The sequence below is a fragment of the Neofelis nebulosa genome, chromosome 10 (genome assembly GCF_028018385.1).
Source record: "Neofelis nebulosa isolate mNeoNeb1 chromosome 10, mNeoNeb1.pri, whole genome shotgun sequence".
NCBI classification, from domain to species: Eukaryota; Metazoa; Chordata; class Mammalia; order Carnivora; family Felidae; genus Neofelis; species Neofelis nebulosa.
The window spans coordinates 94157757-94177343 of record NC_080791.1 but is presented as its reverse complement, the minus strand read 5'-3'; the positions used below and the strand labels follow the sequence as shown (position 1 = coordinate 94177343).

Here is a 19587-nt window from a genome sequence, read left to right as displayed (position 1 = left end):
GATCAGGACCTGAGGCAAAGTCAGACACTTAACTGACTGAGCTACTCAGGAGCCCCTTTAAGTATCATTTTTTAAAACTTACCTTTGTATTTTGAAATAACCTGCTTATAGTCTGAGTTTTTATCTTTAATTTTTAGGCCTCTTCTATTGACTTCTCTTTTGGGACTTCCTGTACCCACCCCTGATATGCATACTTCCATTCCTCCAGTTTTGTTTTACTCTCATTTTAGCAAGATCTAGGTTTGTTTCACATTCTTTTGGTTTGTAGATGCTGTTAATAGCTAAAACGTGTTGACTCTTGCCTCAACTCTTGCTCTTTCTTTTGGGAATCTTGAACATCAACCTCTTTATCTCTTTTTTCGTGAGTTCATCACAGTCCCTCAGAGAAGACTCTCTGTCTTCTCTTTGGGGGATTTATGTCTGGCTACTAGAATTCCAGGAATAGACCCATAACCCCATAAACCCCAGTTTTCCTGGGAGATGTCTACGTTATACTTTGGTCCAAAATAAATAATTGTGAATAAGTACCCCCTCTTCTTTCTCATAAGTGTCCTGGTTTGGGTGGTAAACTATAAGGTCACTCTCTCTGGGAGTCAAGTGGAAGAAGAAAGTTGGCGGATCTCAACACTGAGTTCATTCAACTTTGAACTCCCTTCACACATCACATTTTCCAAGCCATTAAACACAGTTAACTGAGTCCCTCATTCTCCAGTTTGGTCCTCCAGTACCAACTGTGACTGGTATCTCCCAGTGCAGAGACTCTCTCTTTCTGCTGGTAAAATAGTGGATACCCAGTCTTTTGCTTGTGAAGGGAAAGGACAGTGGCTAGGCTGTGATGACAAAAGGAGGATCTAACAGCATTTCCCACAGACTTTGAATTCATTGTCCTGGTTTTATTCACTGCATTCAGACTTTGAGACATCTGGACCGCAGGGAGTTCTGTGGTGTCAGTCAGTTGTCAATGATCCCTGCCTCTTCTGCCAGTGTGGTGTTCAGCCTTTCAATCTTCTCGTCAATTACTATGTGTCTCTCTGCTCTCTAGCTTCCTAGATTCCTAATTGTTTTTATTACATCCTGTTCCCTTTTTCTTTGTGACTTATTGCCTTTTAAAAAAGAAAAGTATGTATATCATACTGTCCTTAATAGTGCTCATGGTGGATTTGGGGAAGAAGCAGAGGATTAATGCCTGCACTCTATCCAGCAGACTTAACTGGAAAATCATACAATTGCTCTCTCTGTAGCTTACTGCTTGTCTCTCATCTTCATGAGTGAAAGGAGACGATCATCATTCCATCTCCTTATGTTTATTTCCAAAAAGACATTTTCAGTTCCCCTCCTGTCTGCTGTTTCAAATGACCCAGTTCCTTAAACTTCTTTCACACATAGTATTTTCCAAGCCATTTGTTACTCTTATGAAGTTTTCTGAGTTCTCCTGAGTTTCTAAGTTGTTATATCTAGAAAAAGGCAGGGTCCCTTTGCATTATGTATTTTAGGGGAGGAGAACAATCTAAGAAAGTTACAGGACAATAGTTAATGGTAGATGAATGACCACCGACTGGAAGGCGTTATATTCCCCAATTAATACATGATAAAACTGGTCTCTGGGGGAGGGGGGTACAAAATTTGCCCAAGCTTACATAACACTGGAGGACTAAGACTGGGGTTTGAACCCAGGTGTATTAGTTTTACATATCAAAGTATCCAGTCTTTTTACTGCACCATTGGATTCTACCATTGGCAGATTGCATGTTAATAAAGGGAGATAATGTAACTTATAGAGGCCTGTAGGTTCATAATGGAATAACATTTAATCATTTAAAAAACATATATATTTGTGGGGCACCTGGTGGCTCAGTTGGTTAGGTGTCTGACTTTGGCTCATGTCATGATCTCCCAGTCCGTGAGTTTGAGCCCTGCATCAGGCTCTTTGCTGTCAGCCCAGAGCCCACTTCAGATCCTCTGTCCCTCTTTCTGCCCCTCCCCTGCTTGTGGTCTCTTTAAAAATAAATAAGCATTAAAAAAAAGCATACGTATTCTTTATCCTATTTGAATTTTTAAAAACATCGTGAAACAGGAGACTTTGTACACTATGTAAGAAGAAAAGTGAACTTTACAGATGGGTAAATAATTCAAGACTACACAGTAAGTTTTAAAGACCAGTCTGGTACCCAGGTTGTTTGACTAGCACCCTGACGACATTTTGCTAATCTCAAAATAGGCTATACCTCATAAATCATAAAATATCATGTCCAGTGTGGTATATAATAGAATGATGTATTTTAGACAGTCTGGACTGCACTTGGGCATACATGGGTAACCAACACTTTCCCCTTATATATCCCAGACTGTCAGACATAAGATATAAAATTCGAAGGGAAAAATAAATTAATCCAGTTATTCCTTAAGTCAAGGTTCCAGATAGAATTATTTAGCAAACGACATCTGGCAATAAGAATGAATTAGTCTATCTACATGTTTCTAATATCTTTAGGGAAGTAAACACTATGAGAATAATATAACTGCTAGATAGTTAAACAACACAACTATGCCTGTCAGGAAATAACAAAAGTTAAGTTTCATGTACTGGTGTTTTTTTATTGAGAAAAATAATACAGATATTATTACAGATAAAAATAATTCTAGTAAGAAGAGAGGTTTGGAAATGATGTGCATATGGGAAAGGTAAGATGGATTTGTGGGCAACAAAGGGTCTCTGAATTATGTCTACCTGAGAAATGAGAACTACTCATACTTTCAAGATTCTTTTCATATAAACTTTCAATACCCTCAACATAAGCAGTTGTTTCCCACTGGTTGATATTGTGCTCAGTATATGATGGGGAGATTACAGAGGCTATATCTCACTACTGTGGATGCTTTTTAGAAAATGAATTGCTTTAGTTTCACTTCTCTCTATATAAATGGTGAGCTTGCAAGTTGTGGACCATATTGTTTTATTTACAACTCCCAGGAAATGGGTGATATGTTAATTTCTAGGTGATTTGCACTAGAAGCAATGGGGACATTTGTAATACAGCCAGTCTCAATACAACTCAGTTCAATGTGGCAAAGACAGACTAAGGCTAGCATCAGGGCATCCTAATTCCGTGTCTAATATATGCCATATTTCATTATGTTGACAGGCAAACTTGAAAGTTGCTGGCCATTACTTAAAACTTGCTTTATTAAATCACAGTGAAGTTAGTTGATTTTTATGTCAATTATATTGTTACTTTTTTTTTTATTTCATTCAATTTAGTCAACATTTGCTGAGCTTCTTGTTTATATACGGAATATTTTATAGTTGGGCCATAAAAAGTCTTGCCTTCCATGGTTATATGTTCTAGCAGGTTTGATATTATAGGTGAATGTAATAAAAACGTTTTAAGTAGAATAAGATAAGAGATTAGTTTAAGATGTATCAGAACATACTCTTCATTTGCTTTCCTCATATCACTAGATAATACAGATATTAAAATAGTTTAAAGCTATATCAGACCTTGTTTATTCACCTTTTGGCCCACCCTATCCAAGAAAGAAGGATGAATGACAAATAAACAGGACTCCCAAGTTCTGAAAGATCTCTGGAGTCTGACATATCACAGTGCCTCCTTCTATTGCAGATGTAATAGGCCTTTTTCAGCCCCATTCCCACAGGTATATTATTAACTTATCCTAGAGTATTTTTTTAGGAAAATACATTGATTTTTCAAATGCTTAATTATATCTTAAATAATTGCCTGTGACAGCAAGGATCTGTATATTCAGGTTAAAGTTACCACCAAAACTTAGACATCTTATTTCAGGATTATGGACTGAAATCTGCATTTGTTGTTCATTTTTAGTTACTGACTGCTATTTTGTTTAGTTCACCATTCAGTCTTTCCTGACTTATCCAGACGTTTGGTTTTATAACTATATATTCTAACCTAGCCCATAAGCCTTCCCCTTCTTTTTCCAAATATTACAATTTTTTAACCACACAAACCAAACTTCAGGTTGGTTTATTGATAGAAGAAAGGAAATTCATAGTTGTAGCATACTTCCCACAGGGCAGGTCTTGACTAGCTAATTTCATCGGGGGAGAAATCAGTCAAGTTTCAAGGAGAAGGTGAAAGCTGAGATGGGCACAAGGAGGTGTGAAGAGCAAATATTCTGCTATAAGCAAAGTTCAGGGATTCAGCAGCAGAAAGACATTTGGAAATAGTGTTTACTACGTGTGTACAATGTCTTCTTCTTGTCTCCCCAGATCCATTCTCCACCTTTTGGCTTCTGTGCCCTCTGGCATTTTGTTGGTTTTTCCCAGTGTAGAGCCCCATTAACAGGAAGAAGAAGGAGAGGAGGAGAGCAAGATAAGGATAAACTAGTGCTCATCAAATTATAGAATTGTTTTCGTGTTCTACAAACCGACTTAAGATAACTAGTGTTCTATGGGGCACCTGGGTGGCTCAGTCAGTTGAGCATCCGACTTCAGCTCAGAAGTCGGCTGGAGCCCCTTGTGGGCTCTGTGCTGACAGCTTGGAGCCTGGAGCCTGCTTTGGATTCTCTGTCTCCTCCTCTCTCTGCACCGCCACCTCCCCACCCCCCCCATGCTCATGCTCTGTCTCTCTCTGTCTCTGAATAATAAATAAATGTTAAAAAAAAAAAGATAACTAGTGATCTTCTGTTATTAGCCTAGATACTGAACAATACCATGTGGCTTACCTATACCTGGCTACATCTTTGTTAACAGTTCCTTTATTAAATACTCCACTAATTTACCTCTGATGTCTATTTCCTGTGGGAAATGTGATTGAGTCTCATCATCATGGAGACTCTGCAACTGGAACTTCATTTTGTTGCTAACCACCACTCCAGTATTTTACTGATATATTTATCTTTTTTCAAATTCTGTGTATTTCTCATTTCGTTTCTACTTATGTCCCTACTGAATGATTGCACTTTGTTATATATACACTATTTCATTCTTTGATTTTTGGGGGGTTTTTTGGTTGTTTGAGCTGACTTCGAAAACTCCATGCTCATCAGGGGTATTCTCACAGCTCCACCAATGTAAGAACAAGCCCTAAACACATCATGGGTGTTCATAGTTGCTGGGAAGTTTGATATTTAGTGATGAAAGTCCCTTGTACATTGGTTTCCACCTCTATCTCAATGTTTGAATAATCTATACCTCTATTCAGCTTCTTAATGGAAAGCTTAAGATGCCAATAACCCATGTAATTTTGAAATTTTTTGGTGTAATGAAGATGGAGTTTTATATATATGTATATATATATATTACATTACACCAAAATATATATATGTATATATATATTACATTACACCAAAATATATATATGTATATATATTACATTACACCAAAAAATATATATGTATATATATACATATATACACATATATGCATATATATATATATATATACATATATATATATATATATATATATATATATATATATATGCGCTGTTTCCACTAACTAGCTGAACAACTATTAGAAGTCAACTTTATACTTTAATTTGTTGATTTATTGCATAAAGAAGTTTTCTCTTCTGGAAAATGTTGTGGTCTGTAAGGTTAAATTGTGGTGGATTTTCAGGGTGATCTAAACAGACTTTCACCAGTTCCTCTCATTTGAAAACAACACTTGCCAGTATGAGAGTTTATTTTATTTAAATTCCAGTTAACATACAGTGCAATATTAGTTTCAGCAATGGAATTCATTGATTCATCACATCCATATAACACCTGTTGTTATGCCCAGAATTCGTGATCCCCAAATACCGCCAGGGAGCCGAGTCCGATGTAAAAGCAAAAGAGCCTTTATTCGAGCTAGTTCCAGCTCAGTCCCCTACCTGCACCGACGCAGCGGTGAGATACCGGAGAGAGAGCGAGTTTCAAAAGGACAAAGGTTTTATTGGGGCCTAGGGGCAGTTGGTGAGGTAATGGCTATGGCCTCAGCGATTGGCTGGGGAAGGGTCCGAGTCCTGTTAGGCAGGTGGGGGGGGGGGTTACTCAAGGGGAGGAGGTGTGGTCAAGGTGAAGGACACAGAACAAGATGGAGTCGGCCTGCGTAGGCCCGCCCTTTCATGTTTTTCATCACAAGTGCACTCCTTAATCCCTATCATCTGTGTAACCCATCTCTTCCCCCCGCCCCCCTCACCTCCAGCAGTCCTCAGTTCTCTATAGTTACGAGTCTGTTTCTGGTTTGACTCTTTCCCCTTGCTCCTCCCCTCCATGTTCATCTGTTTTGTTTCTTAAATTCCATATATGAGTGAAATCATATGGTATTTGTGTTTCTCTGACTTATTTTGCTTAGCATAATACTCTCTAGCTCTATCCTAATCCAATTAAAAACGAGCAGAAGATAAGAACAGACATTTCTCCTAAGAAGTCATCCAAATGGCTGACACATGAAAATCAGTATCACTCACCATCAGGGAAATACAAATTAAAACTACAATGAGGAAATATAAATTAAAACTACTACTTCACACCTGTCAGAATGCCTAAAATTAACAACACTGGAAACAACAGGTGTTGGCAAGGATTCAGAGAAAGAGGAACCCTCTTACAAGTTGGTGTGAATGCCAACTGGTGCAGCCACTCTGGAGAACAGTATGGAGTTTCCTCAAAAAATTAAATCAAGCAAAAGTCAAAAACTGTGATCCAGCAGTCAGACTACTAGATATTTACCCAAAGATTAACAAAACCACTGCTTCTAACCCACACATGCACCCTGGTGTTTATAGCAGCATTACCAAGAGCCAAATTATGAAAAGAGAAGCTGTTATTTTTTAATGTTAATCAGATATTTCTATATTGTCAGGAATTGGATGAGCCTCATTTCTACTTATGGATTAATTTGCACGGGTAAATTCTGATTCTGTTATTAATACCATTCTCTGATTTTTATTAATCTTTGGGTTTGCTGAATTCATTTTCCCTTTTTTTTTTTTTCTTTTTTTGGATTTCTAATTCAATTCAACAGAACAGATGGGGCCTTATATAATGTGGTGGGTCTTGATGCCACTTGATGTTTGGAATGGTTGACTAAACAATGCAATTAGTATTTAATCTACCCACACTGGTGGTAGAATGGAGTAACTGATTGGTTTACTGATTTGGATAGAGTTTGATAGAGTAAAAACAATAGTGTGTTACTTTCCCTAGGGTGGGAGCCTGCTGGGTGAGACTTGCTCATTTTCCTAGATTGATTGATTGATTGATTACTCTGTACGTAGTATTTAGTTATGTTTTCACCCAGATGACTGAGCTATGCAGGAGTGTTGGCAATAAGATTGTGTTCCTATGTAAGGTGAAAATAGTTTGGATAAAGAAACAAACATACAGGAGCCAACCTTTTTAAAAATCAAGCCACTTTTTACTAACTACTATTTGGAATTTCTTATTTTAAGCTATATTTTATCAAGTTCAGAGCATTAGACTTTTAAGTTTCTCCCCTGCTCCTTGTTACCAATACTCCAAAGGGCTGCTTCCTTTTTTCCCCTAAAATCAGTCTTCAATTTGGTATCATTGATGTTATCAAGCTACTCTGCTTCTTTAAGCAGAGAAAGAAATTATATTGACTACCTGTAGTCAGGTTGCTAATGTCAACTGATTGCTTGGAATGGCCCAGTCTATACCTAATTAGTAACACACTGGGCTCGAACAGGGCTGTTGAGTCTGTGTTCTAGAATTCTCTTTCACCATACCTGTGGGTTTTCAAGGTTATCGGGAGGAGTGAAGAAATACCAATGGGGAGGGAAAAAAATAGCTGCTGAGCTCCTAATAACTCTCTTTTACAATCTCACATTTGGCTAAAACAACAATTTTGCCTGCTATGTGATGTGCTGCCTGGCACAAAAAGATGAATACAGAAAAGGATGCAAGAGATTAAAAGGTCAATGGATTATCCATTAAGCAATCAAGTCTCAATATACCTCAATTTGTCTAGGTCATGATTTATTGTCTGGGATAAATGGACCAAGATCTGTTAGTTTCCCCCTGGGACTATTCTGTTTCAAATTGCTACTACAGCCATTTCTTTGAGCCCTGGTCACTATTATGTAGCTTTTGACTAGTTGACAGTATTTTAAAATTACTTTTAAGTACCACCCAGCTCAGATTATTTTAGCTGATAAGGGCACAAAGCTTTTTGAAGGTCAAAGGCAAATAACTAGGGGCATTTAATTCAGTAAACAAGGGAAGGTCTTTCTATATTGTGTTCCATGCACATGGCAGGTGTCCAGATAGCCTGTTCATTGGAACACTGTTGGGAAGAAAAGACCAAGCTTTGCTGAACTTGTAGGGAATGGTATGGTGTGTTAATTTGCATCTAATTTGCATATTTGGTTTCTAATGGGTTAATTCCGCCCCAGCAACAAACTCAGGAAAATAAGCAGTTTCCTGTGCATACTAAGCACAAAGTAGCTTTACTGCACCTGTTTTAACATTCTGAAATGTTCCCAGGCTCAGATGCACTACAACCTTGGTTTTTCATTTGAAGAATGAGGAGCATGATACATTCAGTTTCTTGGTACATTTTATTTGGCAGCTTTGGATGATAAAAGCCTTATCGATAACCAACAGTATGCTGGGGCAAAGCCAGAATGGTTAAATGCAATTCTAGGGAAAAAGGCCTGGCCATTCCCAAAGAGCTTGCATTTTGAGGAAAGTTCTATGCCATGGTGCATGTGGATTTGTCTGTGTTTTCTCCGGCAGGTTTCAGTCCTGGCTGTTTGAAACAGCCAGTCGCCAGAATTCTAAGGCATTCTTTCTTAGGAATAGATGGTCTTACAGTAAAGAGAGGATTAAAAATGATGAATTATAGATTCTGTTAACTATTTACCATGTATGCTTGTAACTATCAGTTCCTACTTTTATCTCAGTAGACACTGAGTGGTTACTTACACAAATTTCTACAGGGAAATATTATCCACTTGGGTGGCTCAGAGCACAACACATGAACTATGATTTGTCACTGGAGCAATTCTGACTCTTGGGTAAATCACAGAGGATCTACTTCTTTTTAGATGAACGATCCATTTCATTCAGGTTTGGCTGTTGCTTTTATATTTGCCAAGCTTTTAAGTGACCTGAGCTACATAGTATTTTAAAACTGTGAAACCTTTTACCCCTTACAAAAAGTCAAACTCAGGTCTGGCCAATGTAGGTAGATCAGTTATTCCCAGATTTGGAAAATGGAAGAATTGGGGATAGTTATGGATTTATTGTAAAGTGGTTCTTCCTTTTATGTACAAACGAGGTATTATATACCACTTAAGTAACATGCTTCCAATGCATTTCATTTCATTTCATTTCATTTATTTTTCATATACATGAAAATGTTATCACAATGCATAAAATATTACCATAAAGCATAAATAAATTTATAGTATCTTCTCTCACTAAGTATTTTTTGCAATAAAAGGATATTGGGGAGTATTTTATGAGGTTGCAGGGTTTTGTTTTTTTTTTTTTTTTTTTTTTTTTTTTTTTTTTTTTTAGATACCATGGACACTATGTGGTCCTTTCCTTATAGAAACAAATTAAAATGATAGTTAAAATTCAGCAGTTAGTATAAGAGTTGAGGTTGGTTACATGATCATTTCTAGTATCTCACATAGAAAGAATTTAGGAACGTTAAATTTACTTTGTGGCTGGTTATCTGCTGAGTGTTTTTTCTGGGATGGTAGATAATTGTTTTAAACCTGTCTGCTAACATTATTCTTTTGCTTCTGCGGTGCAGAGTTGTAGATTTCTCCAAAAATTTGAACAAATTTCTGTTTCACAGACATCTTGTGAGATGGTAGAATCAGAATCATGAAATTTTGATGAAGGAGATATTAATAATTTTGGAGCTTAACCTTTTCATGTTATTGATTTGTACCCGTGATGTTGGCCAGGGACGTGACAATATTTGGTCAGTGCTGTATTTCATAGTGGAGCTGGGGCAAGACTCTGCCCTGTTTATTCCTTTGTCAAGACTTATATACTATTATCACATTTGTTCATGGAAGATGAAATGCAGATTAGCAGAAATGATTCTAGGAAAACATGTGATAACTCTACAACACTGCCAGACTCACAATTTGGGTAAACGTGAACTTCTATAAATTCACACGTATATGTTTAAATACTTCCAATTAACTCAGGGTGACAGGAGCTACTTGGAGAGGTTTGCTCAATAAAAATTGAAATTTTAGTAGAACAGATAATTAAAGGAAATAGAAAGGAACCAGCTAAGAGATTTCTGTGGTCCCTTGCCTTGATTTTAATGATCACAATGTATCTCAGAGCCATCCAGCAATTTGATATTTTACTTCCTGAGGAATTAGAAAGCTAAAAATGGTGGCAGTGGAAATACTCATATTTGTTTCTTTGAATCTTTGAAAGCTGGTCTCCAGTTGGGACTAGTGTTCTTAGCAAATGTACAAGATTCTTTTGAGGAATAGGCACGTAGGTGATAGCCTTCACTGCTTTTGTCCAAAAGACCATTTTGGTGGATTCAGAATTTATTAGATGAGGCAATTTTTGTGGCTTTTTAGACTTCAATTAAATGTATCTTATAAACATAATATAGGGGTGCCTTGGTGGCTCAGTCGGTTGGGCATCCAACTTCAGCTGAGGTCAGGATTTCACAGCTTGTGAGTTGGAGCCCTGCGTTGGGCTTTGTGCTGTCAGCTCAGAGTCTGGAGGCTGCCTTGGATTCTGTGTCTCCCTCTCTCTCTGCCCCTGCCTCACTTGTGCTGTGTCTCTCTCTCTCAAAACTAAATAAACATTAAAAATAATTTTAAAAATAATATAACGTGGGGCGCCTGGGTGGCTCAGTTGGTTAGGCATCTGACTTTGGCTCAGGTCATGATCTCACCGCTCATGAGTTCAAGCCCCACATGGGACTTTGTGCTTACAGCTCAGAGCCTGGAGTCTGCTTTGGATTCTGTGTCTCCTTCTCTCTCTGGACCTCCCCTCCTCATGCTCTCTCTCTCTCTGTCTTTGTCTCTCTCAAAAATAAATAAACATTAAAATTAAAAAAAATAAATAAAAATAAAGATAATATATTGTTACCAAAAATAAAGGCAGTAGAAAATATCACCCATAATCCTTGACCTTGAAGGCCTTAATGTTCCCCTTATCTTGACTAAATTTTAAGAAGGTTTCTTTCTGACCATAGACCCCTGACTTCTTCTTCATAGAGCATTTACTTTAGAAAAGTTGAAATTATAATTTTCTTCTCTGCCCCTTTGGGATATAAATCTTCTCCCAGAGTCTTGCCAGTTTTATCGCCCAGAAATATCTTTCCGAGGATCTGGGGGCCATCCCTTTGGTATATAATCACCAACAAAGATGATGCACCTGTCTCCCAGTGTCTGTGGAAGGGCAGGAGCCTATCTTTAGTTAGTGCCAAATAGCCAACACATGGCCTAATCATAAACTTCCCTATTAATAAAGATAGGATGATAATAAGGATAATGTGAAGTTTAAAGTTTGATGAGGCAGTTATCTTTATGCTTTGGTTATCATGAACAAAGATAGAGCAGAGGGACTCCTGGGTGGCTCAGCTGGTTAAGCATCCCACTCTTTTTTTTTTTTTTTCAATATATGAAATTTATTGTCAAATCGGTTTCCATACAACACCCAGTGCTCATCCCAAAAGGTGCCCTCCTCAATACCCATCACCCAGTCTCTCCTCCCTCCCACCCCCCATCAACCCTCAGTTTGTTCTCAGTTTTTAAGAGTCTCTTAAAGCATCCCACTCTTGATTTCAGCTCGGGTCATGATTTCACCATTCTGGGTTGAAGCCCAACGTAGGGCTATGCACTGACAGTGCAGATACTGCTTGAGAATCGCTCTCTCTTTTTCTCTCTGCTCCTCCCCCACTCTCCCTCAAAAATTAATAAACATTAAAAAAAGAGAAAGCAGAGAAATTAAGAAACGGCTACTGTTGGGTTTGGCAGTGAAGGAGCTGAAATGTACCAGGAGTGTTAATTTACACAGTATTTTAATCTTTCAAATTGTAAAACAAAACCTTCCAACCTTTCCACGAATTTCCTCTACTAGCTCACCCAAGTGCTTAAAAACTCTCCTGCCTTTTGTGTCAGTGGAGTTGAGTTCAATCTCTCTGGCCCATTACAGTAGTTTCTCTCCTCTGTTGCAGCGGTCTTAAATAAGGTCTTCCCTCCCTGTTTCTTCGCTCAGTGCATGTTTTTTCTTTGATATCTTCCAACCCTACAAGAAACACTTTTTATTTCTTCATTTCCCTGTTCAGTCTTTTTCCATAAGCATATGGCATGCATACACTCAAAGCATGTCTACATCTTTATTTTCATTTATTCTAATCATTTTTCTGTATTGGTGTATGATGGTCATCATTATCACAAGATATTCTTTAGATATAATGCCTGTATTATCTTTTTCTACTTGAGACAAATGTTAGCTAAACAGGTAACAGCACACAATTACAATGTTCAAATGCTCAGCCTTTATCATCATATGGTAAGGCCACAAGAGTGTATTCATTTTTGTGTTATTTTGGTAATATTAAGGCCATGAAAATTAAGCTCAGCTGTAGTAAAGAGACAGGGTATGGTAATTAATGTTCATTTTTGTTAGTCAATTCTGGTAGGTTAGCTCTAAATTAATCCAGGCTGTTTCACAGTCCTTAATTGTGCCCTACAAAATGTGATCATGCGCATTTGGCTATATATTATTGAGGATATAGTTTCCAAAAATACTTGTATTAGGCTGTGAGTGCTAAATGAGTTGGAATAATGCAAAAGGAGAAATAAGTGATAAGCGGGGAAACAGGACAGATATTTCACTGTTAATGCACATACACTGTTTATACAAGGACATATGAGGAGATGACAAATAGGAAGACAAAGCATGGTAAGTTGTGGGAGAAAGAATGTAGGATAATCAGGGTCTCAGGTGGTAGGTGCAGGCACTGAGCTGTACAAAAAAGAATTAGATGTTGGTGATGAGGTTTAGAGGAGAGTTCATGTTGTGACATATTCTGTTTGTGTCCTTATTTGTTGCATCTCATGAAATGAAACTGTTTTCTTAATGGTAGAGCTGAAATATTCTCTTAAGACATTTTGAATTCAAAGGTGGTGATGTGTCAAGTTGCTGTTCAAAGGGTAACCAAAATGCTTTTGTGAAATGTATGCTAAATTGATCTTGAGGTTTTTCTGTTTTTGTTTTTGTTTTTTTGTCAAGTCTAAGGTGAAGATAAAGACTAATAGCTACTGTAGCAGAAAAAAAATTTGGTACATTTTTTTCAACTCTATCCTGTTTAAAAAAAAAAAAAAAATCAAAGAAAGTTCTCTATAACTGTCCATGGAAGTAATGTAGGAAATGCTGTAGAATATTTAAAAGAATTTGCTGAACTGTGAGGACTGACATTTGAGTCATAAAATCAGATTTTGTTTAACAAAGTTAATACATTTGAAGCTTCTTCTGTCTCAGGAATTAATAAAATGACAGTGATGAGTGATTGTGGAATTGAAAACAGATTGGCTTGCATTTTGAACCACGTCAAGTTTAATTTAGCAGAGATATTAATTTGAGGTGGTTTTATGTTAATAGTTATGGGGAAACATTATCAGGGCCAAAACACTCAGCCAGATGTACTGAGCATGTGCCCTATGGATTCATGCAAGCTAAAGATGGATTGAAAGAAGATAAAAAGATGCCAAGTCATCATAAGCCTGTGTGATTCTTGGCTCTCTGTCTCTGTATCTCAGAAAGCCTGAGCCATCGGATTTCCCAAATCAATATTTCCTAATTATTATACCAGGGCTCACTTTATATTATGTCAATGAAAATTTTATTTCAAATATGCTTGACCTTTACAAAGTGTCACAAGGTGTGATTGGTGTGACCCTGTTCTCTCTGCTGAGATTGCCTTACAAATTTTATATATTTGAAAGTCAAGAGTTCTCAAACTTTGTCATCCTTAATTGCTTTTTAAGTATTGTAAATCAGGTGAGGACGATCCATTTTTTTGATTCTACTCATTGTTGTGAAGTGACTCTTCAAGTAATTCTGGCACTTATTAAAAAATCTTTTGTGGGGCGCCTGGGTGGCGCAGTCGGTTAAGCGTCCGACTTCAGCCAGGTCACGATCTCGCGGTCTGTGAGTTCGAGCCCCGCGTCAGGCTCTGGGCTGACGGCTCGGAGCCTGGAGCCTGTTTCCGATTCTGTGTCTCCCTCTCTCTCTGCCCCTCCCCCGTTCATGCTCTGTCTCTCTCTGTCCCAAAAATAAATAAAAAACGTTGAAAAAAATTAAAAAAAAAATCTTTTGTGTGCCAGGAACTATTCTATTCACTCAAGATATGGAAGTAAACAAAAGAGAGTCCACATTATGTTCAAATTTAATGAGGAAAGAGAACTAGTGACAAATAAATGAAAAATATGTTATAAAGAAAAATAAAACAGGGCAAAGGGATTAGCAGTGACTGGCCTACGATGCTATTATACATGAATCGTGGGAATCTTTTCTGATACAGAAACATTTGATCAGAGCCCTAGAAGACACATGAGAAGGAGTGTTCTGAGTACAGAACATTCCATGCAGTGGGAGTAGGAAATGCAAAGACCCTGAGAAGAGAACATGCTAGGGTTGTAGGGAATAGTTAGGGACTTGGTATGGATCTAATATGGGCACTCACGAGGTAGTAGAAGCAGAGTCAGTGAAAGACATAGTATGGTGCTGTAAGTCATGATGAGTTAGTTATTAGGTTTTCACTCTGAATAAAGATAGGAAGGCACAGATAGGCTGCGAATAGAGGGAAGATTTGATTTGATTTCCGTGTTCAAAGAATTACTCTGATATTTGTATGCGGAATAAAACCTACGTGAAAATAGGGAGAATGGTTAGAAGTCTCTTGTAAGAACCCAAGCATGAGAAGTTAGTGCCTTAGACCAGGCAGGTAGCACTGGCAGTAGCCACTAATGGGCAGTTTCAGAATATATTTGAATGTAAAACAATAGCATTTGCTGATGGATTGGAAGTGGAATGTAAGAACGGGAAATAAAGGCTAAAACATAGTTTTTGGTCATGATAGGATAGAATTGCCAGTCGATGAGGTAGAGAAGACAAGATGGCACCTTGGGTTGAAAACAAGTAGGTACTACGTGTGTGTTTGGAGAAGCTTTAATTGTAAAATAGTTATTAGATTTTCATTTGTAGTTACTGAATATAAAGTCTGGATTTCAGGGGATATCTTGAGACTAGAGATGCAAATTTGGTCTTTGGCATGTGGGTGGAACTTAAACCTGTGTTATTGGATGAAAACAATCCTGCAAGTTGGTATGGGCGACTCCTGAAATACTTCAGCAGGTACAGATTGGGACAATGGTGTTGGCTAGAGGCACACCCAACTATTGAGAACCATTTCTGTTTGGATGATAATCAATAGGAAGGACCATCCTGGAAGCCAAGTGAACACCTAAAAAAGAGAAAAATTAGTTCTCTCTAGTGTTTCTAATAGGTCAAGGAAGCTGAGGACTAAGGGATGATCATTAGATATAATTTAGTGATGATTTGTTCAGAATTATTTGTATATAATCAGAGGGCAAATGCCTGTTAGAGGTGGGTCCTAAAGAAGAAAAGGGACATGCAAACTGGATAGATGATTCTTTCCAGGGATTTTCAGTAAGGAGGAAAAACAGATGCTATGGATATTGTTGGGAAAGGTGAGGCAAGAGAGATTTTGATTATTTAAGATATTGGTATGAAAAAGAAGGATAATTTATTATTGGAAATAAATCTAGTTTAGGAAACACTTGATGAAAATCCAGTTCGAGACACTATTATTTCTGCCACCACCTTCTTTCCCTTTGCCTTCAGGTAAGTGGTTCTTCTCATTGCAGTGTATTCAGGTTGATAGAAGTACATCCTAGCTCCACACCTCCCCAGGACTCCCACACATCTTTTGACACTGAGTTAGGCAACAAGAATCCTGCCAAAGCTTTCTGCCAAACAAAAAGAAAAAAATATGTGTCATGCATTGTGATGCAGTGTCCCTCAGCCTCAAAATGGGCCAGCTTGGAACTTCAAGTTGATTAAATTGAAATCAAATGGACTCATAATTCTGCACAGCAGCTTTCTGCACAATGGAGTTAAATTTACTACAACTCAGCCAAGGGTAGGACATGCCGTATAATTTCACCACCAGCACCTCTTTGGGTTTTGATTTAGTAGGAAGTGGCTTGCTGTTGACTGGAATGCAAACAAATGTTCCCTTCTAAAAAAGTGAGTATAATGATGGCACTTTCCCTCCTTCTCATATATGCACTCTCTCTTTCTCAAACTTTAGTACCACTTCTGAGACAATTAAGATAATTCGGTCATTTAGGTACTAACAGCCACAGTGGTCTTAGAACCACTTACTTTTTCAGTACTAAAATGCAGTAAAAGGACATTATTGCTTATTGGAATTTTAATGTCTTTTGATTGGGCTTGAAATACAAAGAGCATTGAAGTTGACTTTGTGTTTGTTCTTAAGTAGACAGTGAACAGCAGAAGGAAAGGGGAAAAGTTTATTAAATTTTGCTTCAAATGACTCTAAGTTTGAAACCACCTTGATGGTGTCTTTTGAAAACACTGTTTTGACTTGGACTAAGAGGGTTGTGGACAGCTTGGGAGGGATTGTTTTGGGAAGAAGGAAGAGATTGAAGCAAAGAAAAAACAGGGGTCTCTAGTCCTTTCAAACTAAGAGCTTTCTTTCCAAAGATGAAAAACTAATTGTATTCATTTTGTGGTTGTCATGAAGCCACTAACAACTCAGATCCACATCATATAACCTTTAATAATGTAGTTAGCATACTGGAGGCCATTTGTGCCTTGTACCCCTGTTGTAAAGAAGGCTATAATGAGAGGGTGAGGTAGGTCAGCTTCCATTCACCCGTCAGGGTAGGCAAATGTCCAAGCTTGCATTGAAGGACATTTTCAGGTATAAGTTTTGAGGAATGAACATTCTGAAAAGTTGCTTCTGCATATTGAACATCATCACTATACTAGAATGGAACATGAAAGGGTATCATGGAGTGATTGATGACTCACTTGAGTGTTTGCAGCCCTAGAGTTTAATACTACCTCTGCCACTTATTAATTGGGTAAAGTCTCTGAGTGTTGGTTTTCTTCTCAGTACAATGGGGGAAAGGATAACAAGAACAACAACAGCAAACACATATAAGACTAGAGTCCAGCACCATTCTAAATCCTTTTTAGTAGCTAACTTAATTATCAACAACTCAGATAGGTGGGTATTATTTTATCCTGGTTTTGTAGATCAAGAAACTGAAGCATAGGTAAGATAGAAGACCTTACCTTACCTTACCTTACCTTACCTTACCTTACCTTACCTTACCTCTTTAGAAGAGCTTAGAACTAGTAGGAGGTGTGGACTTGGTTTTAAACCAGGTAGTTGGAGCTAAAGTATGTTCCTTTAACCAGAGTCTGACTCTAATAAGGACCATGAGAACTGAAAAAGATAATGTAAGCAAACTTCATGGCATGCCATAGGTCTTTAATAGATGTTAAGTATTATTGATGGAATTCTGATATCACATCATCTTCTATTTTCAGTGAAAGTTTGGCAGGCCACTATGGTAAGAAATAGAACTGGTACAACCCAGGAAAGCAAAAATAAAGAATTGAAGGCAATTATCTATTAATTTTAACTGAAAATAATCAAATCCAAATCAGTAAGATGAGCGCTGGATATTGTATGGAAATGTTGACTCACTATATCATATACCTGTAACTAATTTTATACTGTATGTTAACTACTTGGAATTTAAATACAAACTTTTAAAAAGTTTATAATTCAAACAGGATAAGACCTTTTCTGCTGCTGTTATCTTGTCCTTGATAAAATTGCTGTCCTCATTCTTTATTATTGCCCTCTATCTTCATAACTGCATTAAAAACCTTCACTGTTACTTTGGCATCGGTAGCTGTGTTCAGTCTCTTACCTGGCTTCAATCTAATCTTTGTTTCACTTTCTTTGACTTCATCTGACATAGTTGTTAGTCTCTTTTAGAAAGACGCCCCTGCCCCCACCAATAAAATGGACTCTACTTCTGTTACTCTTGGGATAAAGGGTATCATATCTTTTTCTATTTGTTTATATCCAGGTTTACAAATTTCCAGGTAGTTAAGGACACCAATTGTTTGACCCTTTAAAAGTGTTGGGTTTTTTTTCCTCCTTTTTCCTCTTTTTCTTCTTATAATACAAAGAGTTTCTTGAAAATAACATGCTTACGTTAAACGAAGGCCACTAAACTCTGAAAATTATCCAATTTGGCCTTGTTAGTGGAATTATCCGTTGTCTCCTCATAACCTGACTATAAACTGAGTGCTTAATTAAATAGTGTCCCCTTTAGCTTGGTAAATAGGCCAATTTATAGGAGCTATTATTTAATAGAAAGCATCTGGAGCTGTACTAGGAAACGTGATTCAAAACCTTGGATTTTTGGGGGCGCCTGGGTGGCGCAGTCGGTTAAGCATCCGACTTCAACCAGGTCACGATCTCGCGGTCCGTGAGTTCGAGCCCCGCGTCAGGCTCTGGGCTGATGGCTCGGAGCCTGGAGCCTGTTTCCGATTCTGTGTCTCCCTCTCTCTCTGCCCCTCCCCCGTTCATGCTCTGTCTCTCTCTGTCCCAAAAATAAATAAAAAAACGTTGAAAAAAAAAATTAAAAAAAAAAAAACAAAAAAAAAACCAAACCTTGGATTTTGTTATGTCCTTCTGTCAATCACTTAATATTCCTGAAACTTTATATCCCTCTTTGTAAAATACAGATATTAATGCTTACCACTCAGTGCTGTTACAAGTTTGAAGCATCATATATGTAAATCACCAAAATTTTGAGTCAAAATATAAGCATTCCACTGCAGTTCTCCAAATTCTTTCGGAACCCATCTCTTTTCCAGCTCACTGCTCCTTCATCTCTAGGCTGTGCTTCTAATCCTTGTGAGCCAATATTGTTGCTCAAATTCCAGCCATCATACCCCACTCCAGGCAGCGTGTTATAGAAAAGGATTTAAAAGACAGGTCCCCATTAACTTCCAAGGCAATTTCAGAGAAATTGCGTGCATCTGGAGACTTAGTCAGAAGGCCACACATAGCTGTGAGGAGGAATAAGTGGGAATGCCATTTACTTGGGCAGCAAAAGACCTAGGTAAAAATTGGGCTACTTAACTCTAGGGAAGAAGAGAATATTTATTGATAGGCAGCAAGAGTGTCTGTCACAGATGACGATGGTACCTCTGATTTTATCTTTTAAGTTGAACTAAAAGAAAAAAGTGAAAATCTTTACTGAAATGTGTTTCTATTCTTATATCTTTTAGCTCATCAATATAATGGATGTGGGAACTCTTAAAAGGAGTAAAATGACTAATTGTAAAGGGGAATGTTTGTTTATATTTTAATGAATGGATTTATAACACTTATGTATTATAAGTGCTTGCATATTAAAGAATCATGAGCTAAGGGATAATTGCACAAGAGGTCCAGAGATGTTTATGAAACCAAGTTAAGTGAACCATCAAAGGAATTTGACATAAACTTTGGTTGAA

At 37.6% G+C, this 19587-nt stretch overlaps 1 protein-coding gene across 6 annotated transcripts in view; it reads left to right on the top strand.

The window, feature by feature from the left end:
- The window catches only part of LRRC4C (leucine rich repeat containing 4C), a 1203118-nt gene that overhangs the window by 209689 nt on the left and 973842 nt on the right, over window positions 1-19587 (top strand). The window contains exon 1 of one of the 6 annotated variants that reach the window (XM_058688695.1): window positions 16242-16260. The exons of the other annotated variants lie outside the window; for them this stretch is intronic. The gene's annotated coding sequence lies outside the window, so the exon portion shown is untranslated. Of the gene's footprint in view, window positions 1-16241; window positions 16261-19587 lie in introns of those variants that run through there. 6 annotated transcript variants of the gene reach the window in all.